Source organism: Barbus barbus (genome assembly GCF_936440315.1).
Source record: "Barbus barbus genome assembly, chromosome: 20".
NCBI lineage: Eukaryota > Metazoa > Chordata > Actinopteri > Cypriniformes > Cyprinidae > Barbus > Barbus barbus.
Window position 1 is genome coordinate 9490716 of NC_136748.1, and position 23663 is coordinate 9514378.

The following is a 23663-nucleotide window of genomic DNA, read 5'->3' on the forward strand; positions in this document are numbered from 1 at the left end:
TATTGAGTTTGTAGCATACTGTATATAAATCATTATACAGGGTTTTGAATAAAAAGTAATATTTACTATTATATTTTAAATAATATGGTAGACCTGATTACAGGTACATTTAATCTTCTACATATACTGTAAACAATTCTGGGTTCAAAAGATTTTAAACAGTAGCCGTTAACAGTGTGTTTTAATTTTCTTTTTGGGGGTAAATAACACAATAACATGAGAGATGAAGCCTGATGATAACCTCCGGAGGGCACTGTTGATCGCAGGACAGTTTGTCTTCCTCGAGGTGAGAGCCTTCTGGTCACAGAAACTATTTTGTGGCCTTTGTAAGTGCAGTGTGTGCAAGATACAATCATATATTTTTCCTATTTGTTTATTTCAAAACACATAGAATATAACAGTTTACACAGCACTGTGTTGTACAGATCAAAAATACATACATTTATGCAAAACTGCTGAACCACAATCTAATTGTGGCTTTAATTTTTAACTGTTTCATTTGTCAAATCTGTTGTTCAGAGTGACGTAAAAACACAGAACAAACACTAACAACCTTGTAAATCACTCGTCAAACAAGTCAGTACAAGTTCAATCGGCCCATAAAAGGTGCTCCAGAGAAGGGTGACACAACTGCAATGATTAGAACCTGAGGAAAAATACTATGAAACACTATAAAGGACATGAGAAATTATTGAAACGTTGTGTGAATTGAGTAATGGACAAGAATACATGCCTCAGGGTTAGTTGCCTCTGTACAGACTGTGATAAAAATAGAGGCAATCGTGTCACCAAAGTGGATTCTGAAAGCTTTAAAGTATTCTCACCAAACCTGCCAATGCTGAAGTCGACACTGAGAGTAATCCCAGGATTTCTTCTAACATTTATGCACTGTTTCTACCAGAAATCTGTCTATGAATTTACTGATGCCTGAAAAAATTATTTATTTATTTAGTCCTGTAGTGTGAAACGTACAAATATTCCATATAGCCTCTCAATATACTGTTTACATATAAAGCCCATTTCTTTCAGCGAAGAACAGAAATAGCGTTGGTCATTCATAATTATGATAAAAAGTCATAATCATGTGATTTAAAATTCTAATTATGAGAAAAAAATGGGAGAAAGTCAAAATAAGATAAAAAATCAAAATGTTGTCATAATGTGAGATAAAATGTCAAAACTGTGATTTATCTTAAAAAATTAAGATAAGACACTAAGTCATGGCATAAAAAAGTCAAAATTATGAGATACGAAGTAATAATTATGATACAAAGAGTTAAACTCACGAGATACTAAGTCATAATTATGTCATAAAATTTTTGAGATACCAAGTCATAATTATGTCATAAAAGTCATAATAATGACATAAAAAGTCACAATTATGAAATACTAAATCATAATTATGGCATAAAAAGTCAAAAGCCTGAAATAGCAAGTCATAATTGTGAGATAAAATGACAAAATTATGTGATATAAATCATAATTATGGCATAAAGTGTAAAAAATTATGGGATACTAAGTCATTATGGCATAACAAGTCACATTTTTGAGATGCTAAGTCATAATTATAATAAGGAATTATAGGAAGTCATAATTATGAGATAAAATGTCAAAGTAATTTGTCATAATTATGATTTTTCTTTTAGCTTTAACTTAGTACAGAATCTCATAATTTAAACGTTGCATAATTACTATTTACCAAAGCATGACTTTTTTTTTTTTTCTTATGACAAAATGGGCTTTCGTACTACGATAAATCTGTTTGAATGAACAGAGTCATACAGAACTCATACATGAATTAGTATGGCATGTCATATTACAGGTGTAACGGGGCGAACGAGACGCGAGACGTGCAGATCCATTTACAAGCCTTATTCCAAGACGTGGTCAAAACATCAGCAAACAGGTATAACACAGGCAAAACAAAGAGTAATCCTAGGGCAAGCTTGGGTCTGTGATTGGCAAACAATATCCAGAGGGCTTGAGAAGAGGTGTAGTCCAATAACATGAGCAATAATCCAAACGACGGCGAGACAAGGGTTAATCCAAGATACACAGGCAGGAATCAGGAAACCGGAAACAAGGCAACACGAAATGACAAGACTAACTAGAACTGGAAACTAGACTCAGTAAAGCAGCTATCACTAGGTGAGTGATAAACGCAGAAAAATACTAGAGACTAGAGAGAATGGCTCAGTAAGGCAGCTATCACTAGGTGAGTGATAAACGCAGAACAATACTAGAGACTAGACAGAAACACAGAATGGCTCGGTAAGGCAGCTAACACTAGGAGAGTGCTAAACGCTAGAACAGTACTCAGCCATCTGGAAGAGGAAGTCCAAGGCGTATAAAGCGTGTCTGAATGGATTCAGCTGTGTATGTGTAATCAGTGCCTTCAGCTGTGTGTGTGCAATCAGTGCAATGGATCATGGGAATTGTAGTCTGGAGTGACATGTAAAAGTATGTGTGGTGTGAGAGGCAATGTAAAGAGAAGACGACATCTGGTGGTGAGCAGACGCAAGGCTACGGACTGGATTCGTGACAACAGGACTCTGTTCGCACTGTTTGTTATTTAATGTCAACTCCATGTTGTAAATGTATTACATTTAATTTAGTCTTTTTTTTTTTCTGGTGTGAAAATGAGCATTTCTTATTCTTTAGTTAACTGAGACACTATGTGGCAACCCAGCACAACTGCCAAATTCACACAAATGAACCATGCACCACATTGTGGGTCTCCTGTGAATTACAGCTGATAATGCCACGTATTAATGTCAAATATCTTTCATCTTAAGTGACAAAACATTTGCAGTAAACTGAAATCTGCTGCATGTCTTGAGAGTTTAATTCACATGCAGACGTTATGCTTTTTGAGCACTTCACAAATTTGCTGTAGTGGATTATTTGGTCAGATGCTGTTATTTGGTCTGTATGTAATGAGACAGAGTTATGGAGCATGTCTAATTCTTTACAAAAAAGCCAGGAGTTGGCATTAGTGTTTACGCCACTTCTATTAAGCTCAGCATGGGGGAAGAAGCAGGTATTTACTACCTCAATCTGGCTCTTTTGCCATGCGGTGCCTCATATTTTTTTATCTTCTTTAATGACCTCGGATTTTATGGCAGATCCTTCACATAAGCTTCAGTTTTTTTATGATGCCTCTTCACTTTCATTTATAGTCTCAACCTTAATATTCAGAATCAGATTAAACTGCAATGGAAATATGGAGAAATCAGTGGACATTTTATTGGTATTATATATTCTTTGTAAGTTGTTGCAATAGTCTAAAATGAAAAATTGTACATATTTACCAGTTGCATGTGTTGTAAATAACCTCATAGACCTCTGTAGTGACTGACTTAAGTTTGAGTAATCATTTACAGCTGCCTATAATGTTGTGTTATATATGCAGCTTCTGGAGTTTAGTGAACTATTATTGGCTTAGTATCTTAGCTATCAAGTAAATTTGATCTTAAACCACAGTGTCTGTATCTGCGATGTCTCTGAAACATCCTTGAGCATGCTGATGTTTGGTAGCAGCTCCAGATGTGCCGTGGCAGGCGTGGGGCCCGCCTGGGCTTTAATTTAATCTTCAGCGTCGTTAATTCTTTTCTCTGTGGGACTATTGGGCCACACACACCCTCAAGTATAACAATGTGACGACATGATGGGCTGGTCATCCCAATGGGACACTTCACAAGAAAGTGTAAAATTAAAACATTAAAAAGCTTGTGGTGTCTGTTAATAAAAGGATCCTATAAAGCCAGGCTGTGCTTGTCCACAAGTCAGCATGAAATCATGATAGGCCCTACTTGATTTTGTGGGTCAATGACAAATAAAATGAAAACCTTACCAAAAAGATAAAATTATATGATATTTAAGAGTATTATTTAACTTACACAGTGTTTAGGTTTTGCATGGGTCATATTTTAAAAATACAGTTTGAAACAATATCTTAGATATGTAGAAATGCATATATTTCATATGGATTTGAAAAATGTCATGTGGTGTAATCAATCAGTAAAAAGTAATACAATTTTTATATGATTATTATGATTATCATTCTTAATGAACAAATATCAATACATTATATTTTTGGGTTGCACTATGTGAAATATGGTATTTTACCTAAACTAACCTAAAAAGGTAAAATTATATGATATAATATTATTTATTTATTTATTTGCATCATTCTACATGTTGGTCACACCACATTACTTTAATAAAAAAAAAACATAGTAATTAATATTATTATTAATATTATTATTGAAATAATAATAATTCATATTATAATTATTAAAAAATAATACTTATAATAAAAAAACTGTGCCAATCTTTTAAAGGTTTTTCTTTCAAGAATAAGATTATGTAATTATAATTTAATTATAAATATTTAATTTACATATTTAGACATTTAATTTAGAAAATAAATATGCTTATCATAAAACAGTTGCATAAAACATTCCATTATATTTTGAATAGATAAGTAATAAAACGTGTTAACATGACAATAAACAGCAATTTTATAAACAGTATTGCAAAATTGTGGCAATAAAAACAAAATATGTTAGAATTAAAAAAGAGACTTTACCGCTATATGAAATTCCCACCCTACATTTTTTCTTGTTCATTATTTTGTTTCATTATATTATGTTATGAATTTAAAAAGGCTTATAAATGCTGTTCATGTTGACTTTGGTTCAAATAATGCTGCATTAATATTAATATTAATATTTCAGATGCTTAAATGAGATTTGTTCTCCCATCAACTCAAGGTCTTCTTGAAGGCTCTGGAGGGGGTCAGTTTGGATACATGCAGCAGCAGTAACGGCCTCTGACAACCATGCTGACCTGCTGGATGCCAAACAGGGAATGACGAACATTTGGGTGTTTACAGTAACACAGAAATAAATCACAACATGCCTGCCTATGCAATGACCATGTAAGTCTTTGTTAAAGACACTTACACGCAAGATAATTCTTCACATTTCCTTACAACGCAAACTGTCAGTCAGGTCGGACCATCTGCCATTCAGACACTTCCTCCAAACAAATATCCAAATACCTGTTTCAGACGAGTTTTAAGACCAGTTCCAACTATTATTTTAAAGGAGACGTCACACATTCCTTAAAGCAACACTCTGAAGCTTAAAATGTTTATTCAGATGAGGCCTATATTTCCCGGTTCAGAGTAAGTACTCACCAAGGCTGCATTTATTTGATAAAAATAGAGTAAACCTTTACTATTGTGATTTTTTAATAACTGTTTTCTATTTTAATATATGTAAATGAAATGATGCTGAGCCATGGTGTGCCATATCTTTTAACTATCATGTTAAAAAGTGCCACTTTTTTGTAAAATTGCAATCTTTTATACAATAAACATAGAAAGACAGTTACATATCAGTTACATTAACTCAAATATTAGGATAAAAATATAAAAAGATATAAAAAATTATAAAAAAAAACCTATTCAGGTAATTTTATGCATTATAAATCAAATGATAGATTTAAGGCTTTAAAATAATTGTCAGTTCCTCTTCAGGAACTCGAGCTGCGTCCAGAGACGCTTTGGGGAACGCCTTCAGCGTGACCGGCTCTGAATACAAATGAAATCTGTCCCATGGATGGGCGGGACGTCACGGGCGAGGTGAAGTAATGACCAGCTTCCCATTTAGCTCATAACTGAATTAAAAATGTTATGCGACCATTAAAGAAGGATTGTTACAACTGCTAGACTGATGCAGGTACAAGGGACTTAATCCTGTAATGAGCAATCAGCAAATCCTGTTTAAAAATGAAAGATTAAGAATTTCAGTGGGCCCCTACATCTTGCCCAATTTTGTCCTCCAAACAATGTGAAAACTGAAGTCAAAGAAAACAAATATAGTGAATGTATTTATGTAGGCCGAATATAGTATATTAGTATATAGTATATAGTCCGAATATAGTATATTAACATAGCTGCTAAGCAATTGTTTTACATGTATCAACTGTAATAATTACATGTATACCCCCTTTACAGTTACTGCTCTCATAAATACAACATGTAGAATATTAAACCTACATTTAAAGTAAATATTTTAGAAAAATGCCAGTTTTAGTCAGAATTATTACACTCCTATTCACTTCAATTATTTCCAAAATTAGAGAAGGACACAACCATCAAATGTAAGTTATGCACTGGAGAAACACGCATCTGTCGAAGCATCTGACAGGGAAAACCACACACAATATTTGTTTATTGAAGCACTTTCTCTGCTCCTTTCAAGTTTTGCGCTCTGTGTTTGGAGTAGATGGGATTATTCGAGTCAGTTATAAAAGATTCTGCTGGTTCAGATTTAACAGATGAAGTCATGGACTCTTGTTGTGCCAATTGTGTTAAGATTTTTAGTAGTATGGCTGTCACCATCTTTGATAATATTTTACTCACCGTTGCTATAATTAGAGGTAATAATCACAAATAGAATACTGCTTGACTTCAGTTAGGGTTAGAGAACACTGAGACTCACATCTGTAAGTAAATGCAGTTGTTACTTCCAAACAGTGACAGTGTGAACACAGCCTACCTATGAGTCAGAACAGTTTGTCCTTTTGTTTTTCTTTACTTTGATTACATTTTATAATGAATTGGGTTAAACTGTCTTCTACTTTTCAACTCTGGACAAACTTCATTTTATAATTTATAATTATAAAATCAATTTATAGAAAATGTGTCATTTTATCCAATTAATCTAAAACATTATTTGATTATTAAAATAATAAATGGTTACAGCTTAAAAAAACGAACCATTCAAATATAGACAAAAGTGCGCTAAACAACTGTTTACATGTAGGAAGAGGTTTGGTGGTGGAAAGTGGGAGAAAGGTCCTCACCCGTAATTTCCACCGCTGGTGCACCCAGAGGTTGTGGTGAGCTGGCGGCAGAATGAAGGAGATCAGCTCAAAATCTGCTTTACAACATTAAAGCTAGCTCATATGAGGTAATTCTTCTCAAGTCGTCTAATGTCACCGGACCCTGATAAAGATTGACACATAAGTTATTTTAGGGTTGGGTGGTATGAAAATATATATTGAGGTGGCAATAAGAGTGTCTACTCAAAGATTTTATTGCTGTATTGTTTTTATAGTGGTATGTAAATATATTCAATGCAGCACAGGACTACTTAAAGCTATTGACATGTTTAAAAACAATGCAATTTAAAAACAATGCATGGATGAGAATACATATCTGAACTGAAGTTAAGTGTAATAAGCCTTGATAAAGAACTCAATGCAGTACTTATCCTGTCGGACAAACACAAAGTCTACAAGCACTTCTCAGACAGCGTGTGAGTACTGGATTTTCTATTAAGATAGGGAATCCAAATGCGAAAAAAATCTGACTGTAAGAATATTTCAGCGTAAAAAAGAAAACTCCTGGAGGGAAACTGTCCTGCAGAGTTTAGGTCTCACCCACCTGGAAGTTTACAGTAATACTGAAGACATTAATTAACTGGATCAGGTGTGTTTTGCTGCGTTCATGCCATCTTGTAATTACTGTAGGCTCAAGATGGCAACATGTGATATTCTATTCGGAACCGTTTACATCCTCGGAAAGTGAATTATGCATTTCTATGGCACCACTATCAATGGCTAAATGGATCTGCAGAGATCAGGTGGTACAGTGGTCACATGATACAAGCAGGAGGTCTCAGAAAACTAATTTTACAAGCTGCAATTATAAACTCTGAGGACATAAACACTTTTTACTGAAATCTGAAATCACAATTACGGCATTGTGTGAACACACCTTTTAATTAGAGTTGTAGCTGAACCCTGCAGGACAGTGACCTTCCAGGAACTGAGTTTGAGACCACTGCCTTAGCGTCTCTGTTGCTCTGTGTAAAAATAATATAAAGATGCAGCCAGCTTTCTAAAGTCATTTTTACCCTCCTGTAATTTGGCTCCAAATCTTGCCATTTTCACCCCCCTACAAAAATGTGGATTATTCAATAAATATACTTGAATTTATCTTTCTTCAGAAAAAAAATAAAATAAATAAAATTGAGCCAAGGACCTCTGGTTGAGTTGACACAGAATGACCCCATGGTCTTTTGGATTATTGCAAAAAATAGGCTGTGTCAGTGCTGTAAGCCTTGTGGGCAGCGTGCCGACATACAGCACCGTTGCGCTTCAGGTCTGCGCATGTTCGAGTCCTGACGCGAGGACCTTTCCCAAACCCGCCCCCTTCTCTCTCTCCCACTTCACTTCCTGTCACAATAAAGGCAAAAATGCCAAAATTAAATAAAAAATAAGCTCTGTGACCAATGAAGGTTTATGGTATACACACATTTTGTCCATCAAAATAATCTTCACAGCTGAACACAACTATTATGAATTTTGAAGACTAAATGCAGTCACCATAAGTAAAAAGATAAAGGTATGCTATAAATCAATCACTCCACGTCCCTTGACTTCATTGTCAGTTTTCATCTAAAAACATCTTTCCTGAAAGTTTGAGTTAGAGTAGTTTGTAAGAGTGCAATTATAAGTATTACTGCACGGTAATGAAGAAAAATGCAACATGAGATAACTCATTAAATAATGCAATATTCAATACTATAATGCTTAAAAGGGTCATGAACTGCCTTTTTGTTTTTTTATTATTTTATACTGTTCTCTGAGGTCCACTTGCAATGCTATCAAGATTTTTACATAAAAAAAACATCATAATGTAGACGTAATAGGCTATTTTCTGTCCTGTTTTTAACCACCCTCATCAGAACGCTCTGTTTGAATAGCTGTGGAGGATTGTAGACTCTGAAGTAAACATCCACTGCTATGATTGGCTAAGAGTTGTGTATGTTTGACAGTATATGTCCTTCACAGACTCTGCAGTGATTTAGATTAAAAACGCATAAATACTCATATCAAATGATCTGTAATAACAGACAAAGCAATAGTGACCACGTAATGAAACAGTTACTCAGGATTCTAGTTTTCTTTTTTTTTTTTAAGAATTATTCCTTTAATGTCTTCATTAAGAAAAAATGTCCCTTTCATAGCAAAATGCAATAAATATTATTATTATTCTGAATATTCTCTATATTGCACAAGGCTTAGTGAATAACTTTCTTAATAATTTGCACATGCTTTGATGTCTTTATGTCACGTGGGTTTGGAATTTAATGGATTTATAGTATTGCATACATGTAAATTTCAAAAAATGTATAAAACAAAAATATATTCTTTAAATTAAGAATTTTACTATGCATTTGTGTATCGGAGTTGATATGGGATCATATGTTAGGCTATCTCTGTTGTTAACTTCATATAGACGATGCACCGCGGTTGGTTACAAAACGCAGTGCTGCAAAATATAGTCGGGTGAAACGGTTTAAAATTAGTTCACTTTTAAAAATGTTACAATCCCACCAATGACAAACATACTTTCATAAAACCATGCATTTCCACCTATCATACTGTGCTTAACTTTCATTAGCAATTCACTTCACTAGATAAATAAAATCTCTTTTTTTTAAATTTGTGGTGGTCCTGTGTGGTAACTAGGCACACCAGGCCCATGATGTGCCTGACTCTGCACATCCAGGTCATCCAGGATACGTAGAATCTTTATTTTGGCTCTGGTTTGTTCTCTTTTTCCCAGAGATATCATTTGAGGTGCTATAATAACACAGTGAAGAGATCGCGTGGCTAATGCGTGACTGGCTCTTCTTCATCCATTGGCTAATTGGAGACTCGCGTGCATAAGTCACCACCTATGTGTCAGTCCTGTGTCTTGTTTCCCCCTCCTCTCGTGCCCATATTTGGTTAGTTCCTGTTCCTGTCCTCGTTTGTTCTCATTAGTTTATTAGTCCCCAGCCCTGTGTCATTCATAAGCCCTGTGTTTACCTGCCTCTGGTTCCGGTCTGATCGTCTTCAGCTGTGTCTCCTGCAATCCCTGAGTTCTGATCAATACAATTCTAAGTTTATGAAGTTCATCGCCTCCGCGTTTCCCTGTTCCTGGAGAGAGTGAGACACTATGGGGTTGCTCAATTATATTTAACAAAGAGGGACTCAAACTGGGAGGAAAAGAAAGAAGTAAAAAATATATATATAGTATGAAAACACAATCACCACACTATTTGAAAACCCTATGTTTTTTTGACGTTTAATACCAAGTTAACACAGTGTGTCATTATATAATTGTACATACATTTTTTTATTTATTTAAATAAATAAAATTTTCTCTCAACGTTTAAATTCTTAGTCGCGAGCCAAGCCCGCAAAACCGGGCAGCGGGCCTATATAAGCTGGGGTCTGTGCCCACCTCGCGCACAACCTGACAACCCTTTGAGTGATATCCCAGCAGTGCGTTTTCCTCAGGTGAATTTCTTTTTACTTAACCAATTTAGTTAAATTACTTTTTAAAAGTATGGGCTGACAACAAAAGTAAATTACATTTCAAACTATAAAGAAAGAAATACAATTTAATTATAAGTAATTATAATAACAAACGGTCCTGAGGGAACATTTCATTTTTCTGAGGACAATAACCACTAAAATAAATAGCAGGCGTTTTCACTCATGAAACCCATAAAATTGTTATAAAAATTTGACTGTCTTTTCCGGTAAATGTACCACATCTCACACAAACAACGATTTCTGTCTTTTAATATAAAGTCCGCTCATCAGCGCCGTTAAACACCGTTAAATCAGTGACGTCATTGCTAATGGAGCCAATCCGCTCCGTTTGAGAGACGCTCTTTTGTTTGAGAGTTATCTGTTATGTTAACGTTACTTAAAAAAGACCAATTATACAGTTATTCTTAATAATATCTTCATTATTCATATTTAAAGTAGTGCATTGTCACAGGTTTGACTGCGAGCGCGAGCTCTCTCCCTCTCTCTCTCTCTCCCTCTCTCACACACGCACCTAGAGAGAGAGAGAGAGAGAGTGAGTGAGAGAGAGACTCATAAATCTGCTGTTACCGCGACTTGATTAAACAGCAGAAACACCTATTTGTCAAAATTAAGTCAAGTCAAGTCAAGTCTGCTTTATTGTCAATTCTTCCACATGTACAGCACATACATACAGAGAATTGAAATTGCGTTACCCTCAGACCCTTGGTGTAAACAGTTAACATTAAACACGTTCAAATACAGATAATACGGTTTAAACATATGTACATACAACTCTATAGCTATACAAGTAAGGACATTGTAGAAAAAAAAATAAAGAAATGGATAAAGTGGCATAAGGCGCATGGCAGATAGTGCAAACCAGTTAAATAAAAACAAAACTGTGCAGATATATTTGTAGTGCAAAAAGAGCTTATCAATCTGAGAACATTGTAGAAAAATAAAAATAAAGAAAAGATAGATAAAGTGACATAAGTCACATGGTAGAATAGATGGAGTGCAAACCAGTTAAATAAACCAAAACTGTGCAGATATATGTATAGTGCAAAAAGAGCTTGTCAGTCTGAGGACATTGTAGAAAAATAAAAAAAGATAGATAAAGTGACATGGCAGAATAGATAGAGTGCAAACCAGTTAAATAAAACAAACACTGTGCAGATATGTGTGTAGTGCAAAAAGAGCTTGTCAGTCTGTTAAGTTGACAGGAGAACAGTCTTTTTATGAGACTATCCGAGGAGGTAGTTTGCAGTCAATGCTGGATGAGGTAGTGATCAGTCCAATGCTGCACAAGTGAGAGGTGCTGGTCACAGTTTGTAAGTAGGTGGCTGGTCCTGGGGGTGTGGGGAGCCGTGGGGGGGGGGGTTCTCATAGTGTCAGAGTTCAGTGTTGTATGGGGTAAGAAGAGGGGAGGGGGGGCAGGGACGGGAGGAAGTTCAGCTTCCTGACAGCCTGATGTATGAAGCTGTCCTTCAGTCTGCTGGTCCTCGCCTGGAGACTCCGCAGTCTCCTCCCTGATGGCAGCAGACTGAAGAAGCTGTGTGTCGGGTGGGTGGGATCACCTGCAATGCGGAGGGCTTTGCGGGTGAGACGGGTGCTGTAGATGTCCTGGAGGGAGGGGAGAGAGACACCAATGATCTTCTCAGCTGCTCTCACTATTCGCTGAAGTGACTTGCGGCAGGATGCGTTGCAAGCGCCATACCACACAGTGATGCAGCTGGTTAGGATGCTCTCGATGGTGCCTCTGTAGAAGGTGCACATGATGGGGGTCGGGGCTCTGGCTCTTCTGAGTTTGCGGAGGAAGTAGAGACGCTGCTGTGCTTTCTTGGCCAGTGCTACAGTGTTGTTAGTCCAGGAGAGGTCCTCTGTGATGTGCACACCCAGGAACTTGGTGCTGCTCACTCTCTCCACAGTCGCACCGTTGATGGTCAGAGGGGCATGCTGAGTGTGTACTCTCCTGAAGTCAACAACAATCTCCTTCGTCTTCTCCACATTCAGAGAGAGATTGTTGTCACTGCACCACCCGGCCAGGCGGCTCACCTCGCTCCTGTAGTTTGTCTCATCTCTGTTGCTGATGAGACCCACCACAGTTGTGTCATCCGCAAACTTAATGATCAGGTTAGAGTTGTGTGACGGTGTGCAGTCGTGGGTCAGCAGAGTGAAGAGGAGGGGGCTCAGCACACATCCTTGGGGGGCCCCAGTGTTCAGTGTGATGGTGCTGGATGTGTTACTGCCAACCCGTACTGCTTGAGGTCTCCCGGTCAGGAAGTCCAACAGCCAGTTGCACAGAGAGGTGTTGAGCCCCAGCTGGACCAGTTTGTGTGTGAGCTGTTGAGGGATGATTGTGTTGAATGCTGAACTGAAGTCTATGAACAGCATCCTGACATATGAGTCTTTTTTGTCCAGATGTGTGAGGGCTGGGTGGAGGGTAGTGGCGATGGCATCATCGGTCGAGCGGTTGGACCTATATGCAAACTGGAAGGGGTCAAGTGAGGGGGGGAGGACAGACTTGATGTGGTGCATGACTAGCCGTTCAAAGCACTTCATGAGAATAGGAGTGAGTGCTATTGGACGCTGGTCATTGAAACAGGATGGAGATGACTTCTTCGGGACTGGAATGATGGTGGTAGCTTTGAAGCATGTGGGGACAACGGCCTGATTTAGCGAGATGTTGAAGATGTCTGTGAAGACATCAGTGAGTTCCACTGCACAGTCTCTCAGTACACGCCCAGGAATGTTGTCAGGACCCGGAGCTTTGCGTGCATTGATCCTGCTGAGGGACCTCCTCACGCTGTCCGGGGACAGCGTCATCACCTGGTCGCCGGGAGGAGGTGGAGTCTTCTGTGCAGTGGTGCTGTTTTGTGCCTCAAAGCGAGCAAAGAAGGCATTCAGCTCGTTGAGCAGGGGGATGGTGCTGTCACAGGTCTGTGGTGGGGGCTTGTAATCCGTAATGGTCTGTATCCCCTGCCACAGGCTCCGCGTGTCTCTGCTGTCGCTGAAACGATGGGCTATCCTCCTGGAGTACTGTCTCTTGGCCTCTCTGATGCCGCGGGATAGGTTGGCCCTAGCTGTCTTCAGGCCCTCCTCATCTCCAGCTCTAAAGGCAGCGTTCCGAGCCTTCAGCAGTCTGTAGACTTCCCCTGTCATCCACGGCTTCTGGTTGGCCCGGACAGTGATGGACTTTGTGACTGTTACATCATCAATGCACTTGGAGATGTAGGCAGTGACAGTCTCTGAGTACTCTTGGAGGTCTGTGGTGTTGTTGTATGTGGCAGCCTGTTTAAACATATTCCAGTCAGTGGTGTCAAAACAGTCCTGAAGTGCCTCTGACGACCCTTCCGGCCACACTTGAATCTGTTTGTGTATTGGTTTGATGACTTTGACGAGCGGTCTGTATGCAGGCATTAGCATGACAGTGATGTGGTCTGAGGCTCCGAGGTGGGGGAGGGGGAGGGCCTTGTAAGCTCCTCTCTGGGTGGTGTAAACAAAGTCCAGGGTATTTTTTCCCCTTGTTGGAAAGTCTATGTGTTGATGTATTTTTGGGAACACACTCTTTAAGTCTGCGTGGTTGAAATCCCCGGCCAAGATGAGAAAAGCATCTGGGTGGGCTGTCTGCTGCTCACTGGTGTGCTGGTAAAGTTCATTTAGTGCCTCACTCCTGATGTTGTTGTTGGAGCTGGGAGGGATGTATACAGCAACTAGCAGTATGGCTGAATATTCCCTCGGTAGATAGAACGGCCGGCACTTAATAATCATAAACTCCACCAGCGGTGAGCAGTGTTTGCAGACCACAACAGCGTCACGACACCATGCATCATTGATGTAAACACAAAGCCCGCCGCCGCGGATCTTACCTCCCTCGACGAGAGCTCTGTCAGCTCGATAGCATGTTAGCTGGTCGAGCTGTATGGCGCAGTCCGGTACGCTGTTGTTAAGCCAAGTTTCCGTAAACACAAAAACACAACAGTCTCTTACAGTCCTCTGAGTGGAGCGGAGTAGTCGGATGTAGTCCAGTTTATTGTCCAAAGAGCGTACGTTCGCCAGTACGATGGTGGGGATAGCTGGCTTGTGTGGGTTGGCCGCTAGCCTAGCTCGGATACCTCCGCGCTTACCCCTCTTCTGCTTCCTCTCACGCCGCTTGTAGCGCCTCCGCTGTGGGCGAGATGCAGTAGTGGGGGTCGGTGATGTAGTAGGATTTCGGAACAGACCGAGGTCCCGCAGCTCTTCGGCGTGTGCTGAGTTTAACTCAAAAAATGTGATTCTGCCGACATCGAGCAGAAACTCACGACTGTATGTGCGCTTACAGACAGGTAAACGAGACGAAGATGTGCAAAAACATTGCGACTTACAAGACAAAAAACACGAAAACACCGTTCTGTCGGGAGAGAGAGAAGCCGCTGCGATTGTGCGCGCCGCCATTTTTGTTTAATTAAGGTAATGCTTTAATTAAACAAAAATGAACAAAAACGAACAGATAAAGCATTAAGGTAATGCTTTATCTGTTCGATTTACTTTATATAGAATCAAATATATATTTGACTGACCACCACACATATTAATGACAATGAATCAGGCTACATACCTCAGTTTTCCGGCGGCGATGTCTTCCACGTGCGATGTGATAATCTTTGGAAGCACGTGCGCAGTAGAGATGAGGAGTCGATTCTGGAGTCGATTCCTTGAATCTGACCAGTCCAGTTTTCGAAGTAGACTTAATATACAATTATTAATATTCGACTCTGGCTGTCTCCCCACTAATGTCTTAGTGTTGAGAGTCACACTAAAAGAACCTGAAACCGATTACATGAGAGACAATAGCTTTATGACTGAAGCAGTATTTCAGCACCACTGGAAATGAACAGCAACCAGTCAATTTGAAACCACTTACATGAAGTATCTCATATTACATCCTAAAACGCTGACTGACATTAAAAACAGTTGACAAATGCATTAACTGCACAAGATACATGTCCTTCAGTGTTGAAAAAAAGAGCAGAATTTATCTCGAACAGTGTAGGCCTCCCTTGCACCACGAGGTCCACCAGCAGTAGAGATGCTCTCCATTGATCCAGTAGTTGGAGCACTGGTATTTAGCCACCTCTCTACTTCCATTGGCTTGAGAAGAAAGTTGTGCAGGAGGCATGCTGACAAAATAAGGCTGTTTATTTTGTCAGGGTGTATGTTGATCCTGCTATGCAGGATCCTCCAGCGAGATGACAAAATGCCAAAGGCATTTTCCACCACATTGCGTGCTCGAGACAATCTGTAGTTGAAGATGCGTTGTTGTGTGGATAAGTCACGACCAGGGTAAGGCCGCATCAGGTAGGTTTTTAACGGGAATGCTGCATCCCCAACAATGGTGAATGGCATCTTCCCCAAATGCTATGCTCCTGGTAGCTGCTGATCATCTGGCACCTCCAGCTTTATTGCGTCCAATGCCTTCCCTATGGCTGAGCCAGCAAAGACACCCCCATCACTTGACCGTCCATACTCTCCAATATGGACTAGACGGAAGCGATATTCAGCATTGACCACAGCCAGTAATACTACAGATAATGTTTTTTGTAATTAAAGTAAAGGCTGCCTGAATGAGGTGGTGCAAAGAGGAGGATGTGCTTCCCATCTATCGCTCCTATGCAGTTAGGGAAATTTCACCTAGTTGAAAAATTTGAAGCAATATTCCTCCACTCCTGCTCAGTAGGTCTTGCTAGGTGTGTATCCATCATGCGCCTGTTAATTGCAGCACATGTGTCTTTGATGGCTTTAGACACTGTGCTCTCCCCCATAAGATAGTGGAAGGCAAGCGTTCTGATTGAATTTCCTGAGGTCAGACACCTGTGAAACAAACATTAATATAAACATGAATTTCTATCTCTTCACAGAAAATGAGTGCAGGACAAGATGGAAGTCCCTTCGAGACAACTACATTAAGAGGAAAAAAAGACAGCAGTTGCCAAGTGGCTCTGGAGCAATGTGTCAACAGGAATGGAAATATGCTGCTGCGATTTTGTTTCTGAATGTATTTCTGGTAATAGGTAATATTTGTAGTAATGTAGTAATTTTTAGTAATGCACTTAAAATTAACTTTGTAACAAAGAGTACATATGACTAAAGTATGACTTGAAGTAGACTTTTAAAGGGATAGTTCACCCAAAAATGAAAATTATGTCATTCATCACTCACCCTCATGTCGTTTCATCAAAAATATCTTAATTTGTGTTTCGAAGATGAACGTAGGTCTTAAGAGCTTGAAGCGACATGAGGGTGAGTAATTAATGACAGAATTTTAATTTTTTTGGTGAACTATCCCTTTAATGGTAGTAAAAATTTTGTCCCTCTGTCTTTTCCCCAGTACAAGCAGTAATGTGAATTTTGAGAACTATATGGATGGGTCGATCCATGAAGGTGATTTAGACACACAAATGACTTCAGAAGAGGAAAGCCCAGTACTGGAGACAGCAGGGACTGAAATTGAAGAACGGCCCCAGAGACCCAGAAAACAAAAGAAGAGACAACCCAAAAAGTCTGAACACACAAATTAATGAAAAACTTATGGACCTTTTTAGTAACACCAACAGTGCCACCAAAACAATATGATGAATCAGAGCTATTCTTTCTAAGTTTAGCACCTCAAATGATATCTCTGGGAAAAAGAGAACAAACCAGAGCCAAAATAGAGATTCTACGTATCCTGGATGACCTGGATGTGCAGAGTCAGGCACATCATGGGCCTGGTGTGCCTAGTTACCACACAGGACCACCACAAACAATGAGCTTTTATTTATCTAGTGAAGTGAAGTGAAGTGACATATGGCCAAGTATGGTGACCCATACTCGGAATTTGTGCTCTGCATTTAACCCATCCATCGTGCACACACACAGCAGTGAACACACACACACCGTGAACACACACCCGGAGCAGTGGGCAGCCATTAATGCTGCGGCGCCCGGGGAGCAGTTGGGGGTTCGGTGCCTTGCTCAAGGGCACCTCAGTCGTGGTATTGAGGGTGGAGAGAGCACTGGACATTCACTCCCCCCACCTACAATCCCTGCCGGCCGGGGACTCGAACCCGCAACCTTTGGATTACGAGTCCGACTCTCTAACCATTAGGCCACGACTATTATAGGCCGCTGTAATTGTCTATTCTAACAAGAAGTTTATTATGAAAATAAAAGTGTAGATACCAGTTAAAGTGTGCTATAAACAAATTGCAAACAATAGTATAAAAGAGCAGGTTTTAGGTATGTGTTTAAATCCGGAAACGAAAAAATCTAATATACATTTGATGTACGTACAACAGTATTTTTCCAGGAACCCTTGCTATTTTCTATTCTAATAAAAGCATACTAGGCTATGACAACAGCTTCAACAGAGTTGGCTAGCTGAATGGCTAGCTGAATGCAAAATAATCTATGCAAGTTTCACGAAGTTAAGAATAAAAACGCAACATAAAGCTGTTTTTCCTATAATGTGTGACAGCTTTTTAATCGGGAGAATTTTCTGAAAATAATGACTTGTAGTTGTTGAAGATCTATAAATGTTTTGTGAAGTTACAAATAAAAACGTAACGTTAAGCATAGAGCTGTTTTTCTTTGCATCGCCTCAGTCCGCCTGTCTGGTATAATGTGTGACAGCTCTATGAACGAAATCTTTCAATCTGATCGACGGAATATTCTCAAGCCAACTTAATAATAATAAGTTTAAATAGGATTTCAGTAACTTGGCTTTCTCAAGCCAACCTAATTATGGCATAATGAGTACAAATTATGAGATACTAAATCATAATTATGGCATAAAATGTCAAATTTATGAGATTTACTCCCCGGTTTCACAGACAAGGTTTAAGCCTAGTCCTAGACTAAAATATAATTCTGAGCTGTTTCAACTGAAAGAAACTTGCACTGATAATCTTAAAATATATCAGTGCCTTTGTTTTGTCTCAAGATGCACACCAGTAATGTTTTTTTTTTTCCTAAGCACATTTATAAAAAATACTTAAATGTCCGAATTGAACTATTGCCTAATACTGGCTTAGTCTAAACCCTGTCTGTGAAACCGGGCCATTAAATTATAATTATAGCATTAAAAAGTCAAAATTATAAGATATTAAGTCATGGCATAAAAAGTCAAAATTATGATATACTAAGGCATAATTATGGCATAAAAATTCATAATGAATATGAGATATAATGTCAAAAAGTTTTTTGTCATTATTATGATTTTTCTAATAGTTTGGCTTAGTACAAAATCTCATCATTTAAACTTTTTATGTGATAATTACTATTTACCAAAGCATGATTTATTTATTAATTTTTTCCTAATGTGGAAATGGGCAAATTCACACAAATGAACCATGAACCACAGTGCGCGTCTCCTGTGACTCTTCCCAGGAATTACTGCTGATAAGGCAGTGTGATAATGTCACGTATTAATGTCAAATATCTTTCATCTTAAGTGACAAAACATTTGCAGAAAACCAAAATCTGCTGCATGTCTTGAGAGTTTAATTCACATGCAGATATTACGCTGTTTGAGCACTCCACAAATTTGCTGTAGTGGATTATTTGGTCAGATGCTGTTATTTGGTCTGTATGTAATGAGACAGAGTTATGGAGCATGTCTAATTCTTAACAAAAAAAGCCAGGAGTTGGCATTAGTGTTTACGCCACTTCTATTAAGCTCAGCACGGGGGAAGAAGCAGGCATTTATTTTTTTTATCTTCTTTAATGACCTCGGTTTTTATGGCAGATCCTTCACATAAGATTCTGTTTTTTGTTTATTTTTATGATGCCTCTTCACATTCATTTATAGTCTCAACCCTAATATTCAGTATCAGATTAAACTGCAATGGAAATATGGAGAAATCAGAGCACATTTTATTGGTATTATATACTCTTTGTAGTTATTGCAATAGTCTTAAATGAAAAATTATAGATGTTTACCAGTTGCATGTGTTGTAAATAACCTCATATTAGATGTCTGTAGGTGCTGACCAAAGTTTCAGTAATCATTCACGGCTGCCTAGTACGTTATGTTATGTTATATATGCCGTTTCTGGAGTTTAGTGAATTATTATTGCTTATTAACTTGTGGACTATCAAGTAGATATATCCTCGATTTGATCTTAAACCACAGTGTCTGTATCTGCGATGTCTCTGAAACATCCTTGAGCATGCTGATGTTTGGTAGCAGCTCCAGATGTGCCGTGGCAGGCGTGGGGCCCGCCTGGGCTTTAATTTAATCTTCAGCGTCGTTAATTCTTTTCTCTGTGGGACTATTGGGCCACACACACCCTCAAGTATAACAATGTGACGACATGATGGGCTGGTCATCCCAATGGGACACTTCACAAGAAAGTGTAAAATTAAAACATTAAAAAGCTTGTGGTGTCTGTTAATAAAAGGATCCTATAAAGCCAGGCTGTGCTTGTCCACAAGTCAGCATGAAATCATGATAGACCCTACTTGATTTTGTGGGTAAATAACAAATGAGAGTGTCCATGAAAAATGAAAACCTTACCAAAAAGATAAAAATATATGATATTTAAGAGTTTTGCATGGCTCATTTAAAAACAACAACAACAACAAAACAGTTTGTATTAAAACATTTGTAAAAAAGATTTGTAAACAAAATCTTAGAAATGTAGAAATGCATTTATTTAGGTTTCACATGGATTTGAAAAATGTCATGTGGTGTAATCAATTAATAAAAAGTAATAAAATTTTTCTTTAAATACATGAAAATCCTCATAATATCATGATCATCATTATTAATTCTAAATAAAAAAAATATTGCTACATTACATTTTTGGGTCGCAGTATACGAAATATGGTATTTGACCTAAACTAATCTAAAAAGGTAAAATTATATGACAAAATTATATTAAAGAGTGCAGTGTAAACAACTTTTGTGGGTCAATTTATGCTCCCACTGAGTGCTGTTGATAAAAAAAAAATATTCACAAACTATTGTCATTATACGGAAATGACATAGGAATTGCCTAAATACCATGATTTGCATTACAATGGATAAACTTAACTGATCTAATCATGGTCACACTTTCTATGAACTCAGTAGGCCTCTCCATAATATTAAATACACATTATATTCACATTTGTCAAGGGTTATAATGCATTCAGAATTCCTCATGATTGACTTAAACCTAAATAATATTATAGATTTGGCATATATCTGTTTCTGTAAGGTGACCATACGTGCCATTTTTCCCAGACACGTACTGGCCAGGATTTCTACATTGCCTAAAATATCTAGGTTTTGGCTTTGTTTGCGTGTGGTGTATGACTTTGGTTCCTTATCTTTTCTAAACGCTCTCGAGGTACTTTGAATCAAAGCAATATAGAAATCCTGGCCAGGACATGTCCGGGAAGAATGGCATGTATGGTCACCCTAATTTCCACGTAGTCATGACTGATAAAGTGTTATGATGTTATTGAACAAGTCCTTACAACTTGAAGTGTCATGATGCATTATAAAACTTCATTTAACTTTATAATAATGTAATATAGTCATTAACTTTATAATGCATGTTATTATAATGTGTGTGTGTTTAAATGGCTTTATGGATACCAAGTTCATACCTGTCAACTGTGTTACTTTGTCAACTGTGTTATGTGTGGTTTTTATGTTATAAATAATTTAAATGTGAACTAAACCGTCAGACAAAAAGATAGGGATATCTCTGGAGATGGATGTCTTTGGTAAGGATGGCGGATAACGCTAAAGTCCGCATACTTTGGATTTCAAAGATTCAACCCTTCACAGGTTTTGTTGAACACTTTTAGTTATAACTGATTTGCTTTAATGAACACATCCTTATATTATGTGTTGATCATATCTTTACTTATAGTCCTTCTTCTCAAATATTTTGTTCACTTTGGTCATTTTTAACACACGGTCTCAATATTTCTCTTTGTTTCAGTTGAAAGGGAAGACCAAAGGAAGGCCTGTCATGGGATTTGAATTTGGCCATACTATGCGTTTACAGAGAAGACCAAAAGCTGCAAAGGAAAACACTTCCAATGGTACGTCTGTTGGTCTGAGCACCTTGACTATTTGCACAGCATTTGATGTTAGCTTTGGTTTACATACCCCACGGCCCCGTCACGAAGAACCCTCAACAAAGTGTCATGTTGAAGTAATAATAATTCATACAATTTATCAAATCAATCATATGATATTGTACAAGCGTACTCATACAAAATTCTACGACTTTTACTCCTACTGCTGTCATTGGCCTTTGCCTTCACTCTCATGCAGACTGTGCCCATTGTAAGTAGTCAGAGTGTTTATATCATAAAGTTTATTAAGTCCATTGTATTCTTTATTAATCTTTACAATCGGTGCTGTCTCTTCCCATTCTAACAGTACATGATATCTGTCCACACCTCATTTCTTTCTGTGTTGATTTTTATTGAACACATCTGTCTAAGAAGCAAGAATGCTAGTTTAACTTCTCATGTGACAAATCAGATCTTCAGTTAATTTGGCCAAATCAGATCACTTAAAGCTGTTCACAGCAAGAACAAGAAATATAATGGTAAATATTTTAACATCCAGATCAACAGACAATACTGTTCTGTTTACTGTTATACACGCTGCAGTTACAGTATGTTGTTGTCTGCTATTTGTTTTTGTTAATCTTTTTATTGTTCATCAGCTTGAAAAGGTTGTTCTGGAAGAGATTCCAATGATATTGTTCCTCTGTGTCATTAAATGTTAAATAGCTGCGGTGTGGACTCATCCTTTGTGTGAAGAGAACTTTAAATTGCTTACAACAATACTGGCAGCATGTAATCATATTTAAGATAATTCATATTAATATAACTTGTTATTGAAGAATACAGTTTTTTCTAATGCTGCTTTCCTCTCATTCTGTTAAACTTATGCTCAAAATTATGCCTTTCTTTGCCTATTGCTCTTCATCATATTCCTTTACTCTGTCACTCACTTACATTCTCACTTACTCACTTACATTCTTTTATACTCTATTGTAAGGTAGAAACTGATTGTTTGCACGATGGCCTTTTCTCAGACTCTGAATCTGTTGTATACAGGTGAACTCCTGCTAGAGTTGCCAGGGAACTTGAGCTTGAAGTTTACTATTATAACTGCTTAAAGACCAAAAACAAGAAAGAAGAAAATCAGTCACAGCAAGCCAGTCAAACCAGTCCTGATGAATGAGGAATGAACACGGTCTTCTTGTGCCCAAACAGAAAAGACAGAGCTGGAAAGTTGCACATTTCCATTGGTATGTCTGTATTTAATGCAGTTATGTGTGGTACAGCATTGATGATCTCGCAAAAGACAGCAGTTATAGTTTTTCACACATACATCTTTTTATAGCTCCTAGAATGAGCAAATCAGCTGTGCCTTCATCTTTGTAATTCGGGCAGGAAATGACTGAATATGGTGCGTACTGACACCTGCACCTGTATTCACCAACACTGTTTGAAGGAGGATGAAGCCAGTTGATAAACATATCAATTCAATGGCCACCAAGTGCTGCTGTGTGAACCCATCAGGTATCTGCTGTGAAGACTGCATTCACGAACAGCTCTACTGCGACAGCTCAGATGTTACGGCCCATAAAAGAAACTTCACAACTGCAAGATTCTTTTAGCCCATACCTCCAACAAGAATCAATGGCAAGTCCAGTGCAACAATTATAAATAAAAAAATATTATATATTGTTTATTAATTTACCACACCCTAAATACATGTTTTGTCCCTCCAGGACATCTACTCCAGGTGGTGTGTGAGGAGGACCATCAGAGATTCCAGCCACCCGAGCCATGGATTGCTCTCACCAATACCATCAGGCAGAACCTTTACCAGCAGACTGCGAGACATGTTCTTTCCACAGGCAATCAGACTGAACTGAACTCGCACCAGTAACACCACACACACCCCACCAACCTCTTATGCACTGCACTCTATCAGTTACAAAAACTGGACTCTGGCTCACTATTATTCTGCACCCTGACATTCAGTTTGCACTAATTCATACAGTACTGCACTGCAAAGGTATATGTGTACTCTGATTATTGTGTTTATTATTGTTTTCATTTCATGCTCTCTGTATAGTATAATATTTACCATGTTGTTCTCTACCTGTATTGAGTCCCTTATATATATGTGTTGCATATATTCAATACGTCATCCATACTGTCACGCTGCAGTTTGCACAAAATATTTTGACCACCTGTACACTTGTGTTCATGGTATTGTGACAATAAAGTGT